General features: G+C 39.4%; 1 long non-coding RNA gene across 2 annotated transcripts; it reads right to left on the reverse strand.

The window, feature by feature from the left end:
• Positions 1-998: 998 nt before the first annotated feature.
• On the reverse strand, positions 999-9,040 carry LOC138170053 (uncharacterized). Of its 2 annotated transcripts, none has more exons than XR_011170524.1 (3): positions 8,749-9,040; positions 2,299-2,376; positions 999-2,209 (listed from the first exon to the last, which is right to left on the reverse strand). It is a non-coding gene; the product is annotated as an uncharacterized lncRNA (long non-coding RNA). The 2 variants fall into 2 exon arrangements; XR_011170523.1 differs by having other exon boundaries at positions 2,299-2,462.
• Between the last annotated feature and the right edge of the window lie 5,054 nt (positions 9,041-14,094).

Genomic DNA, 14,094 nt, shown 5'->3' on the forward strand with positions numbered 1-14,094 from the left:
ACATGGCACAGATAGGGGCATGGTTACAACATTTTGATGGTAGTGACATTTCCACTTCTAAAATATGGAATATGAAATCATACACTTCAAAATTCAAGGACACGTGATTTCATGAGTGTTGAGAAATTCTTCATTTGGCAATAATCACAATCCTTCCATCTCTTAAGAGATATTCTTAGGAGTTGGTGTGCCTGAAAAACTTTGCCACCTTGTGGCCAACTTTCTCATGATCGGTCTTTCCAAATTGAGCTAAGAGATTCCTGGGACCCCCTATGTACTCAGAGTATTTCTAGCTTCATATTAGCTATGAACACCCACACACTTCAGACATACCCCTCCAGATCCCAGGGTCACCTCCAGGACAGGATAAGTAAAAGAACCACAGTTGAGCTTTAGTGGGGAGAGGAAAAGAGGGGTGAACAGTAAAATTATATACATAAAAAAATAATGATATTAATACAAATAAAAATAATGATAATGTGTGACAATTTTTTTTGTTATAAAAATAGATTTAACTTTCTGTTACAAAAAAAAAAAGATTTAAATTCTCCCAACATTTCTCCAATTCTTCTCTTTGTCCTAAGGACATTCTGTGCCCCAATCTCCTTCCCTACCCCAGACCAGCATTTATGGGTTCCATTAGAATGTTTCAAATCCCAAAGTGTTCTGTGGACAATTTGGATTGGGAAATAATGATTCAAAAATTAAATTCAAAATTCCAGAATAGTATGACTAAATTTATTTGTATAGCCATATAGCTAATCTGATTTTGTTGAAAAATTATGAAATAATCCTGTGTACTTTAATCTCGAGACATATTAGAGGTAGAATGTTGGAGTAGCTAGAAAGCTGGCCTTGAAGTCAAGAAAACCTGAAGTCAAGTCTTATCTCTGAATCATACTGGCTACAAGATTCTGGACAAGTTTCTTTTCACTTCTCAGTACCCTCAAGTGAATTTCAAGGACTATGAGTAAAAGATTATAGTTATAATTTATATAATGTTTTTAATTAAAATATATGTAAAGAAAATGCTTTACATATATAATTTAATCTTCACAACAGCCCCATTGAATTTGTTCTTTCTATCCCATTTTATAGATGAAAAAACTGAGACTTAGAGAGGCTTGTGTAATAGTCTGCAACCACAATTTCAACAATTCAGTCAACAAGAATTTATTAAGTTCTTTCTATGTGTCAGGCAAGATCTGACCAAAATATTTTATTTTCTGAAATTCAACATCTCAGAAATTTTAAGTTACTATTTGTGGTCTCATCCATTTAAATGCAATTTTTTGAGAATCAAAGCAGCTTATTATCAGTAGTTAAATCAATGTTCTTATACTACTAATGCCCTTCCACAATCAGCATTTCATAGAGTCCCTGTGTAGCTTCTGCTATTTTCAAACTAATGCTTCATTTCATTGGCCTAAATAAAGGCTCATATCACCAAAATGGTAGCTCAAAATTGTTTACCATCATCCTTAAGGGGAAAGGAGCAGGCACAGAAGCAAAAAACTATCCCTTCAGTTGAACACAATGATTTGACAGTTCACAGACCTTGATGAAGACAGCAGCAACCTGCCAAAGAGACAAACTGGTAGGCTGAGAAGGCATGTGTCATTCTGGGTTGATTGCTGATGGAGAATAACAGCAGAGACATAGACCAAGGACAGAGATAAAATATGTGTAACTCCAGGGGCAAGGCCACTTGCACAAGACTCTCCTGATTGATGAAGAATGACTACCAGGAGCTCTTATGAGTCTGTGGGATAGGAGACTTCCTAAATATTCTGGCTTCTGGCTTCAAGATCTTTAGGAAGAAGTCTCACCAGCTCTTCTTGCTTCTGCCATTGGAATAACAGTAGAAATTGATTTGATTTTTAAATTTTTCTTTTGAGAACAACTATTGCTGAACATCAGCAAAGCCTACTTAGTATTTTCATCTCCTGTTATACTCTCTGGGCAAGCTATTTGATATCAAAGTGAAGAACGCAGGTTCCTGAATGACTGTCCCATGGGCTACAACAAAACCTCAGATGCTCTCCTGAATGGGTCACAGAGGGAGCAGACTTCATTAGAAGTCAGTCCTGGATGCTTGTGAGTGGGTCCTAACATCCTTCCCTGAGGATCAGCTCAGCTTTCTGAGTCCTTTGATGAATCCCTGGCAGATACACAGTTCTGGATCCCTGTTGGTCTTCACATGGGGTACCTAGGGAAGCATGAGGGGATCCAGAGTCAGCACATGAGAAAGTGTCTATGAATGGTGTGAGCAAGGAGAAGATCCATTTCACCTCTTACCTTCAGTTAACTGTTTTCTGGTTTCACATAGATTTCAAATTTCTTGTCATAGGTAATGCAGTAGATAGAACACTGGGTCTGCAAGCAAGAAGACCTGAGTTCAAATCCAGATGCAGATACTTAGCAGCCGTCTGTCTCTTCCAAGTCTGCCTCAGTTTTCTGAACTATAAAATGGAGATCATAATAAAAATGGTATCTTGGGGGTGGCTAGGTGGCACAGTGAATAGAGCACCAGCCCTGGAGTCAGGAGGACCTGAGTTCAAATACAATCTCACACACTTAACAGTTACTAGTCATGTGACTTGGGCAAGTCAATCCCAATTGCCCTACATTCCCCCCTCCAAAAAGAAAAAAAAATGTAAACTAAATAAATAAATATGGTATCTATCTCCCAGGGTTGCTGTGAGGATCAAAGGAGATAATATTTATAGAGTACTTAGCACAATACCTGGCATATAATAGGTGTTTAATAACTGTTTGTTTCCTTCCTTTCTTCTAGTCAAGGTTGTCAAAAGAAAGAAGCAATCTGGTCTATAAAATACAGTACTTATTGAAACCTACACTTGGGTTAAAAAAAAATGAACTGTTCAAATACAGAATTGAGTAAAAATGATAAAAAAAAAAAGTTGGAAAATATCTGGGGAATTTAGTGGATTATAAATATAATTCAATAAAATTCATTATTATATTGAATATTATAAATATAATACATCAATATTATTACCAAGATCCATATTGTAAATATATTATTTAATATTATATTATTAATATAATATAATTCAATGATCAAATGGCAACCCAAAAGAACCCAAGCCAAAAGTAATTGTAGAATATGCAAAAAGAAAGAACTAAGTCCCTATTCTCTGCTCTGGCCGAAGAATTGTATTCAGTTCTAGGGAAAACATGTTCAGTTTGGAGCCAGCCTAGAAAAGGGCTCCCAAGACAAGAAGGTGGCTAGATTCCATGCCACTGAAAGATTCTTTGAAGAAACTTGAGATGATTACCCTGAAGAAGAGAAGACTTAGGGGATAGATGATAACCATGTTGGAAATTTTAAAGGTTTGTCGTTTGAAAAAGGGATCAGCCTTGTTTTGCCTGGTCCCAGGGGGGGAAGCAAGAAGTAAAGGGTGGAAGCTGCAGAGGTAGATTCTGACTTAATAAAGGAAAATCTTGCTGGTGAAAAGCAGAATTCCATATAAGTAGAATTCTTTTTGTTCAGTCATTCCCAACTCTTTGTGCCTTGTTGGACCATACTGTCCATGGGGTTTTCTTGGCAAAGATACTGGAGTGATTTGCTATTTCCTTCTCCAGTGGATTAAGGCAAATAGAAGTTAAGTGACTTTTCAAGGGTCTTATGAATAGTAAGTGACTGAGGCTGAATTTGAACTCAGGTCTTCTTGATTCCAGGGCCAGTGCTCTATTCTCTGAGTCATCTAGCTACCTCTAGAAGGAGCTAACTCTAGAGATAAACAAGTACAGGCATCTAGAATGCACAGTGCATAGAAAATAGGACTTGGAGTCAGAGACACCTGAATTCAAATCCTGCCTTAAACATTTACTAGTTGTATGACTCTGGGCAAGTCACTTTGCCTCTCAGCCTCAGTTTCCTCATCTGTAAAAAGTGGATAACAATAGTATCTCCCTCATAGGGCTCCTCTGAGGATCAAATGAGGTAACATATGCAAAACATTTTGCACATAAATGCTATCTGTTATTCTAGCAGAGGTTAGATGAACATTATTAGTCAAAGAAATACTTTGATAATTTTTTTTTTGCATGGTAACCACATTTTATTTTGTCTGGCTAAAGCAGGTTGTTGATTAACAGTAAACAAAAGTAGGTATGTTCTAAGTGGTTGGTACCATGGCATAATTAGCATTTTCTATTTGTAACATTGGATGAAATTATTTTTTGGTCAGTGTATTTTCTCTACCTGTGATGGTTCTCATGTAAAAAAAATAAGATAAATGTAATTTGGAGAAGGTTAAAATGAATTCAAAGCAACCTTCAAGGAAATAGAAAATCTAATATGACATTAAAAAAATCCTATGTTGAATGTATAGCAGTAAAATGAGAATTTAAAGTCCCTTAAGTCTGTTTTAAAAATAAACAATTAAAAATATGAAATATTTCAGTTTATGGTCTAATTAGGATACTTTAGACAATATCATGAATCTATAGCTTACAAAAGGAAAAAAAAAGTACTAATACTCTGTACTTAATATACTTTATTTACATACTTTCATATGCACAATTCCATGTAGTTTACAATAGTCTCTGAAAGGAAATACTAGCCCAGAGAAAGAGGTCCTGGTATGATTTCATTTGGATTAAATGACATCAAGGATCTCTTTCCGCACTGAGAGGCTGTGATTCCTTCTTCCCATTCACTTTTGCTCTCTCCTCCTTGATGCAAATTCAGCCTTGTGATACACATAACCCCATTATTTTCCCCCAAACCTTCAGAACAGATAAATGGGATCTTAGCCCTTCCTGTCTCCTCCTTGCAGGCCAGGGGCTGGACTAGATGACCTCTTGAAATCTAGGAATCCTATGACATCAGTGAGACAGACATGAATAGAAACCAGAGTGTTCCATGTCTGCTTCAGTGAGAATTTATTTAGTAATTATCAAAGAAAACCAAAGGTTATCACTGGGCTGGACATTTAGAGATTAAGGAGAGCTGATAAGCAGAATTATTTTGCAGGTAGCTTGACTTTAGTGGTTCTGGGATCTCTCTACTGGGAATGTGGAGGTGTTTATAATCCTGTATTATAATAGATTCCAGGTGATCCAGGCAAGAAAGCTGAATCAGACCCTCTCTACTTTGATTTAAATGGCAGGAACCAGGCCAGTCCCAAAATGAAAAGATATATTAATGAGGGAATGCTAAAAGGAAAGAGAGAAGACAAACTGATGGGAATCCTGGAGCACCAAGCCCAGAGTGAGCTCCAGCTCTCCTCCCCACCTCCAGAGGAAGGATCATAAATTACTGGGAGCGTTCAGCACCCTGGCTCCAGTGCAGGATCTATTACAGAATGAGGCTGTCTGTAAGCAGAGAACACCATAAATGGGGAGCAGCAACATATGTGTCTACAGTTTACAAATACCATGAAGAGTAAGTAACAGGAGGGGCCACAGGGGCTGAAAAACGAGATGCACATTTCAAGCAAAAAAAAGGCAAACAGATGGAAGGTGAGATGAAGGCTGCTACTTGCCAATGTTCCCACCACACACACACACACACACACACACACACACACACGTTCCATTTTCTCCAATCAATCAACTATCATTTACTAAGTGCCTAGGTGGCATGGTGGATAGAGTGCCAGACTTGGAATCAGGAAGAACTGAGTTCAAATCCAGCCTCAGACACTTACTAACTGTATGACACTAATCAAGTCACTTGACCTCTCCCATCCTCAGTTTCCTTACTGTGAATAAGATATTAATAGGAAGTGATAGTGGCCTGAACTAGAGTGGTGGCAGTGCGCATGGAAAGAAGGGGACACGTATGCAGAAGAATTTGTGGAGGAAAACATGCCAAAATTTGTTAACCAATTGAATACATGGCATGAAAGAGAGTTAGAGTTGAGGATGTCACCAAGATTGAGAACCCAAGTGACTGGAAGGATGGTGGTGCCCTAGACAACAACAGGAAAGTTGAGAAGAAGGGAGGAGGGTTCGAAAGAAAAAATAATGAATTCTTGTTTGTGATATGTTGACTTTGAAATACCTTTGGCTGTTGGGTCGTTTCAGTCAAATCTGACTCTTCGTGATCCTCTTTGGGGTTTTCTTGGCAAAGATACTAGAATGGTTAGCCATTTCCTTTCCCAGCTCATTTTATAGATAGGGAATTGAGGCAAACAGGGTTAAATGACTTAAACAGGGTCACATAGCTAGTAAGTGTCTCAGGTCAGATCTGAACTCATGAAGATGAGTCTTCCTGATTCCAAACCCAGTGCTCTGACCACTGCATTTTGAAATGCCTGGGGCTAGATTAAAAAAAGATCTGAAAGTCATCTGCACAGAGATGACCATTGAGCCAATGGAAGCTGATGAGATCACTCAGCAGGATTTTGTGGAGGAAGAAAAGAAAGCCAAGGACAGACCCATGGAGGACAACCATGGTTAGTGAAAATAATCCAGACAAAGATGCAGCAAATGATCTGTCAAACACGTAGGAGAAGAACCAGGAGAGAGCAGTGTCACAAGAGAAGAGAGTATCCAGAGCCAGAAAGTGATTGACAGCGTCAAAGGCAGCATAGGAGTCAAGAAGGATCAGGACTGAGAAAAAGGCCATTCAATTTGGCAATTAAGAGATCATTAGTAATCTGGAAAGAGCAGTTTCAGCTGGTTTATAGAGCCAGAAGCCAAACTCCAGGCTGATTTGTAAAGAGTTCAAAGTGGAAGTGTCAACAATAGATAACTTTTTTGTTCAAGGAGGCATCTGTGAAGGTGGACAACAAGGTAGCACCATGGATAGAGTATCAAGCCTGGAGTCAGGAAGGCTCATCTTCCTTAGTTTAAATCCAGCCACAGACACTTAATAACCATGTGACTCTGGGGAAGTCCCTAACACTGTTTGCCTCAATTTCTTCATCTGTAAAATGAACTTGAGAAGCAAATGGCAAACCACTCCAGTATCTTTGCCAGGCAAACCCTAAAGGAGGTAGCAGAGTTGGATATGACTGAAACAACCAAACAAGAAGAAGAAACTGTGAAGGTGAGAAGAAATATCAGGTGCTAGCTAGCAATGGATAGCAGAACCAATTGAGTTTTTTTTTTTGTTTTAAGGAATGAGAACACATGTTGTTGGCACCAAAGAAGGAATCAGTCATAGATATGGAGATTGAAGATCAGAGGAGGTGGTGGGAGGTGATAGTGGGAACCATCTTCAGAAAATGGGAAGGGATGGGGTCAAGGGTACATGGGGTGGGGCTGGTCTTAGAAAGGAAAAGATCCACCTCCTCATGAGAGACTGGAGAAAAAGAAAAGATAGCTGGAGGTGATGTCAGAGGTACGTGAGATAAGAGGAGAAGAGGAGGGAACTCTTGTCAAATGGCTTCAATATTTTTGGTAAAATATGAAGAGAGGTCGGCAGTTGAGAGGGTGGGAGGCTTGAGGAATGAAGAGAAGTTTTGGAATAGCTGCTTAAACAATTTATCATACACCAAGTACCTATTACATACAAAAGACTACTCCTGGCCCCCACTCCCAAAGCAAAAAGAACTGATATTTATACACAAAATATTTTACATGTATTATCTCATTTGATCCTCACAAAATCCCTGTAAAGTAACCTGAGTCTCAGAAAGATCAAGGGATTTAGCCATGGTCACATAAGTAGAAAAATATCAGAGGTAGAATTCCAGAACATAGTCCTCTCCTTATGATGATATGCAAGGACTAAATATGACAAGGTGCCTGCCCTCAGGGAGTTTATGGTTAATAGATATTGATAAATATACAAAGAACCATACCACAGCTGGAGTATGGACTGTTCCCTCATCTCTGTAGGGTATGCCCTTCTCTCCTTCAAGTTTCAGCTCAGGTATCCCCTCATAATTCATAAGAGCAGAAGAAAGGTACAAAGTATTATGTGAGGCATATAGATGGTATAGAGAATAAAGCACTGAATTTGGAATCAAAAAGAATTAAGTTTGAATTTCTCTTTAGACATTTACTACCTTTGGGACCCTGGGAAAGTCATGTAATTTTCCTCATCCTCAGTTTCCTCATCTGTAAAATAGGCATAATAATAGCACCCAAATTATAGGGTTGTTGTGCCAATCAAATGAGAGACTATCTACAAAGCACTTTGGAAACCTTAAAGTGCTATATAAATTCTCCTCCTCTTTCTTCTTCTTCCTCTTCCTCCTCTTTCTTCTTCTACTTCTTCTTCATTCTACTCTTCCTCCTCCTCCTCCCCCCCTCCTATTCTTTTTTTTCCTTTTCTATGACAATGCAAAGCCCTAGAGTGGAGGTACCTACATGCCACAACAAAATTCTATCTTAGGAAGTAAATATACTTTAGTTTGAAGAGCAAGTACAAACACAAATAGAACTGATTTCTCCTTCTAATGACAAGTCATTGACTGTAGAGGTGGGAGAAAGATATTACTAAAAAACTTGTAACCCTGGAACATTAGGTAGTGCGATAATCAAATGAATTGTCATTAATAAGTAGCACATTCTGCTAATTAAGGAACTGAAAAGCTCTAAGAGCAACCTATATTCATAAAGAGGTCAAAACAAAAGACTCAATTTCCCTGGACATTCATTCATTCATTCATCCATTTACATTTGTCAATATACAAGAATAGTTCTAAATCTATGTTGGCCCACTGGACCTAAAGAATACCTAAGACTCAGAACTGTCTGCCATGATGTATGTCTACTCTGTTTCCTATCTGGAAGCATAGTGGACCCTCTGGAATCACTCACTTCATTTGCTTCTTACTGAAATTCTTGACCGGTATCCCATTATCTGGTCTCTAGGGTCCTCAAAGGTGCCTGGATGGACACTGTGCCCTCTCCCTTGCCTGTTCTTCTGGGCCTCCTGTCAGTTATCATTGGATCAGGAGCAGGGAGATCGAGGGGAGCAAAGAAAAACTTTCTTTGTTTACTCCTTGGTAGAAATGAGTTCTTCAGAGTATAATTTCCATTTTCTTCTCCTCCTCCTAGCATGTGTAAACTTCCCTACATTTGTTGCTTATAGGTCAGTCGGTGGCTTAGGGGAAAGGAAGGATAACTCACTTCTTTGTATAAAGTGACTCACCTAAAGACCAGGAGATTGTAAAAGGGTTGGAGGAGTTGGGGGGTGGGGCAGGGGGAGAGGGAGGGATCAGTGCTTTTTGATTTGTTTCTAAACTATCTAAGAATTTCTCTGTATTTACCTCAAGGAATGTTGTGAAGAACATTCTGAACTGAACCAGTATAGGAAATAAAAAATACTCCCAAACAAGCCCCACCCTGTCACCTGTTAGCTCAGAGACATCCCAGGAATGCTGGAATTGGGTTTTGAAGGAACTAATAAAAATTGCCATTTACACACACACACATGCACACACACACACACACACACACACACACACACACACACACTCACACCAGCATCATCACCACCACCAAAGTATGACTGCCTCTTCCTGTTTCCTCACACTCCTGCGAATACTTTCTTTTTAAATCTCCCAGTAAAATGTTAGCTCCTTGAGGACAGGGACTGTCTTCTTTTTGCCTTGGTATCACAGTGCTTACAGTGCCTGGCTCATAATAACCACTTACCAAACGCTTTTTTTGTTTCTTCCTTCATGGATTCCAGTTTCTCCCCATCTATAACACACACACACACACACACACACACACACACACACACACATACACACACACACACACACACACTCAGAGAGATCAAGTTCTTTTATAGCTGCTGATCTCTTCCAGGGCTCAAAGCCAAAGGAAGATGAATGGTGGGAAATTTGGAGTCCTAATTCAACATAAAAGAAGTGTGCCTATCTTTCCCTCCCTAAATCAGAGCTCCCTGAAGGAAAAGATGCCCTGTGCTCATATAACTTTGAGGAAAGGGCTCTGAACTTGGAGCCATTCAACTTGGTCCCAATACCAGCTTCCTATATCACCTTGAACAAATCACTTTAATTCTCTGGGTCTAAGTTTTCTCAACTATAAAATGAAGAAATTGGAGTAGACAAGCTCTCTGATGTTTTAGTGCTGTATTACTCTAATAAGATCCTTTTAAAATTGACTGCTGCTCTGCAGCATAGCACAATGGAAAAATGACCAGGGTCAAAGGAACTGGGTTCAAATTCTGCTTCCACTACTAACTTGGGCACTGAGGTAGTACAGTAGATAGAGTGCCAGGACTGGAGTCAGAAAGACCTGAGTTCAAATCTGTTCTCAGACACTTTCTAGTTGTGTGACCCTGGGCATGTCATTTAACTATCTTTGCCTGAGTTTCCTCCTCTGTAAAATGAGCTCAATAAGGAAATGGCAAAACCATTCCAATATCTTTGTCAAGAAAACTCCAAACAGGATCATGAAGACTGAGATGACTCAAGAAGAACAAATGTCTTCTGCTCACTATGAGGTCATTTTTCCCTAGGAAAATTACTGCGTGTAAATCTCCTCCATGGCAAGCAGTCTTAGAGAACATCTCCAGGACCTTCGGAATCACAGACATGAACTCTGATGGAGCAATGAGATGAAGAGCTCCCCTCTGAAGATTGCTGAATCACAGGAAAAGCCCAAACCAAGCAGGAAAAATATGCCTTGTGCTTTTTCACGTAATTCACCTACTTTAACGAAGGGTGGTTATGTTTCCATGAATAGGGCACCCAAGGAGAATGGTTAATAACAGACTGATCCAGAAATGAGAAAGAATAGCATGGCATCTTGCCCCAGTCATGAATAGATGACATAACAAAGAGAGAGGAAAAAGAAACAAGAAACCCAGGACTAATGGGGAAACTAGGGCTCACCAGCCAAGCATCTTTGAAGCACAAAGTGTGGGAACTTTTACTTGCCTTGGGGACACATATTGTTTGTTGTCCAACAATGGCACTGAGGCGACATCGCAGCCCACGCGCATTTCAGAGGAAGGACTATCAGGGGTGCTGTGGCTCCACAGAGCACTTCTGGGAAAGCCTCACAAGGGCCCATTACAGGTTCATTGCTGAGATGGGAAATGAGCTAAAGGAACAAACCATGCCACCCAGTAAGCTTGGGCTAGAAAGTGAATCAGAAGGTTTTAGAGGCAGATTGATTCTTAGAAATTATTCTCATTTTACAAATGGGGAAAACAGAACTCAGGGAAGTAGAAGAAATTATCCACTGTCACACAGCTATTTAAAAACAGGGCAGAAAGTAGACTGCAGATCTCCAAACATCTAAGCCTCAGATTGCTTTCCAACTCACCACCCTCTACCATGCATGTGAATTACCTTTTTTTTAAAGAATCAGATTATAGTAAAGTATAGGTATTATACTGAATGTACTTTCATCTTCCTTTAATGATTCAGTGGGCAAGATTTCAGTTTCATCATTAGGAACATCAATTATCATCATATAATAAGAGGCCCAGAAGCCTCTCTTGATCCCTAGTTGTTGGTGTCTTCTTCCTCTTCAAATTATCTTAGAACCACAGAATGCGGAAATTTTTGAGTTGGAAGGAATTTTAGCAGCTTCTGAGTCCAGCTTATTTCTGAAAAAGAATCCCTATTACTGATGTAAGCCCAACAAAGGCTTATACAGAGACTCCACTCAAAGCCCAGCCTCCAATGAGGGGCAACTCACCCAAACAGATTTTTGTCTCATATTTACTCCTATCTCATATTATCTTACATATTATATTTTTACTCTATTTTCTCTTTACCTATTCCATCCTTTAAGTCAGAGTTTCCTAGCCTTATTTGTGTCGTGAACCCCTTCGGCCATCTGGTAAAGTCGATGGACCTCAGAATAATGTTTTTAAAGACATAAAATGAAATTTACAAAAGGAAACCAATTATATCAAAATCCAGTTATCAAAATATAAAAAAAAAACAAGTTCACAGACCCCAAGTTGAGAAGGACTAGTCTGGGAGAATGTAAGTTCCTTGAAGATACTGTCTTTTCTCTGGGTTCCTCTTTCCTTTTGTTCTCCTTCTACCTGTTTGTACTCTCTTTCTCAGACTCTTTTCCTGGATCATCTACCTGAAATCATGAGTGTACTCCGAGGCCTGAGCCTCACCCTTGTGATTCTGACTCTGCATGTTTGTCTCTGACTCTCTGAGTCTTCATTTTTCTCTTTCTAGCTCTGTCTCTGAGTATACATATCTGTGTCTATAAGTCTGTTTATGTGTCTATGTGTGCCTTTGTATCTGTGTGTCTCTGTGTTTGTGTGTCTGTCTGCCTCTTTGTGGATTTAGTTTCATTTACATATGGTATACCCAGCCCCTTGCCTAGGCCTAGTCCTTCTCTCGAGTTACATTCTCTGTATCATCAATTGAATATTAGATATTTCCAAGCAGGTATTTTGTAGGCATTTCAAACTCAACATATGCAAAACATATCATTATCTTTTCCCAAAAGTTCACGCCTCTTACAAACTTCCCTGTTTCCCTGGAAGGCACCACCATTCTTCTAATCTCCCAGGTTCTCCACTTCGGAGCTCTTCTCAAATGCTTCATTCACCCCACCATATTTAATCAGTTGCCAAGTTCTGACAATTCTACCTCCATGACATCTTTCATATTGGTCTACTTATCTTCATTTTCACAGCCACCATTCTGGCTTAGTTCTTCTTTGCCTCTAGCCTAGATTTTTGTAATAGTCTTCATTTGGGTTCTGAACCTCCAGTTCATCTCCTCTCTGACTTATCCTCCAGACAGCAATTTTCTAAAAGCATCACTCTGGCCACCATGTTATATTACTGCTAAAAACAAAAAACCTTCCATGGTTCCCTGTTGCCTTTAGGAGAAAAATTCTATTCCAGCTGAGATTTACAAGTTGGGGGGTGGGGGAAGGTTAGGAAGTGGGGGACTATCCATTGCTTATACAAAAGCTGACTGATACAGATATGGTAAGAAGAGTTTATCCTTCAAAAGTTCAAAGACGCCTCCATTACCCATCTCTACAAAAGTAAAGGAAATAGATTGTCCTGTGACAATCACAGTGGGGTCTCTCTCTTGGTCATTGCGGGTAAGATTCTTGCCAGAATCCTACTTCACCTGGCGGATCCTTCCCCTGGAAGATGGTCAGCTACCTGAGAGCCAGCGTGGCTCCAGAAAGGGCTGAGTCAATACGGTGTTTGCTGCCCAACAGCTCCAGAAGAAATGCCAGGAGCAGAGCAGAAGTTTGTTTGCAAACTCCTCTATTTAGCGTTGAAAGCCCTTCATAAGCTGACTTAAGCCTGCCTTTCTAGGTTTGTTACATCACTTCCCTTTACACATTCTACAATCCTCCTTACACATGATATTCCATCTCCCATCTCCGTGCCTTTGTATGTTGGTAGGGTCCCCATACCAGGAATGCACTGCCTCATCCCAACCTCCTAAAATCTCTAGCTTCCTTCAAGACTCAGCTCAAGCACCTCAACTCAAGCCTTTCCTGTTACCTTCAGCAACTTGCACCTCTGCTCACCAAAAAATATCATGTATTTCCTTTGTGTGTTTTGTGTGTTTGTGCAAGGCACATATTTATACTTACTATGTGCAAAGCATGTCATATTATATTATACTATACTATTATTATTATTATATTATACTATACTATTATACATATTATATTATACTATACTATATTATATTACATTACATTACATTATGTTATATATTGTGTTGAGTTGTGTTGTATTATGTTATATCATTTTATACATGTTACTTCCCCTAATAATATACAAGCCCCTTGAGATCAGACTGCCTCATTCTAATCTTTGCACTCCAACACCCAGCACAACACCTAACACCATGAAGACACTTCATTGATATTTGCGTGTTGACTGATTGAATGTGGTACTGGATAAACCACTGTTGCTGTTTATCCTTCACTCCCAAACACGACCATGGCACGTAAGTGAATTTGGATTTAAGTGAGGCAGGGCTGTGCAAAGTCACCAGCCTAACTTCCTCCTCCAGAGCCATCTGGGTCCAGTGGCCAGATATAGATCAGGATACCTGGAGATTGTCCCAGATGCATGATTGATTGAATATGGTGCTGAATAAATCAGTTTTTACTGGACTATGCTACAAAAGCAAACTGAAAACAGTAATGGCCTTGTCTTATCTATTAAAATGT

Source organism: Petaurus breviceps, unplaced genomic scaffold (assembly GCF_028583685.1).
Source record: "Petaurus breviceps papuanus isolate PSGF00001 unplaced genomic scaffold, PetGlider_PUasm1.0 38, whole genome shotgun sequence".
Lineage (NCBI taxonomy): Eukaryota > Metazoa > Chordata > Mammalia > Diprotodontia > Petauridae > Petaurus > Petaurus breviceps.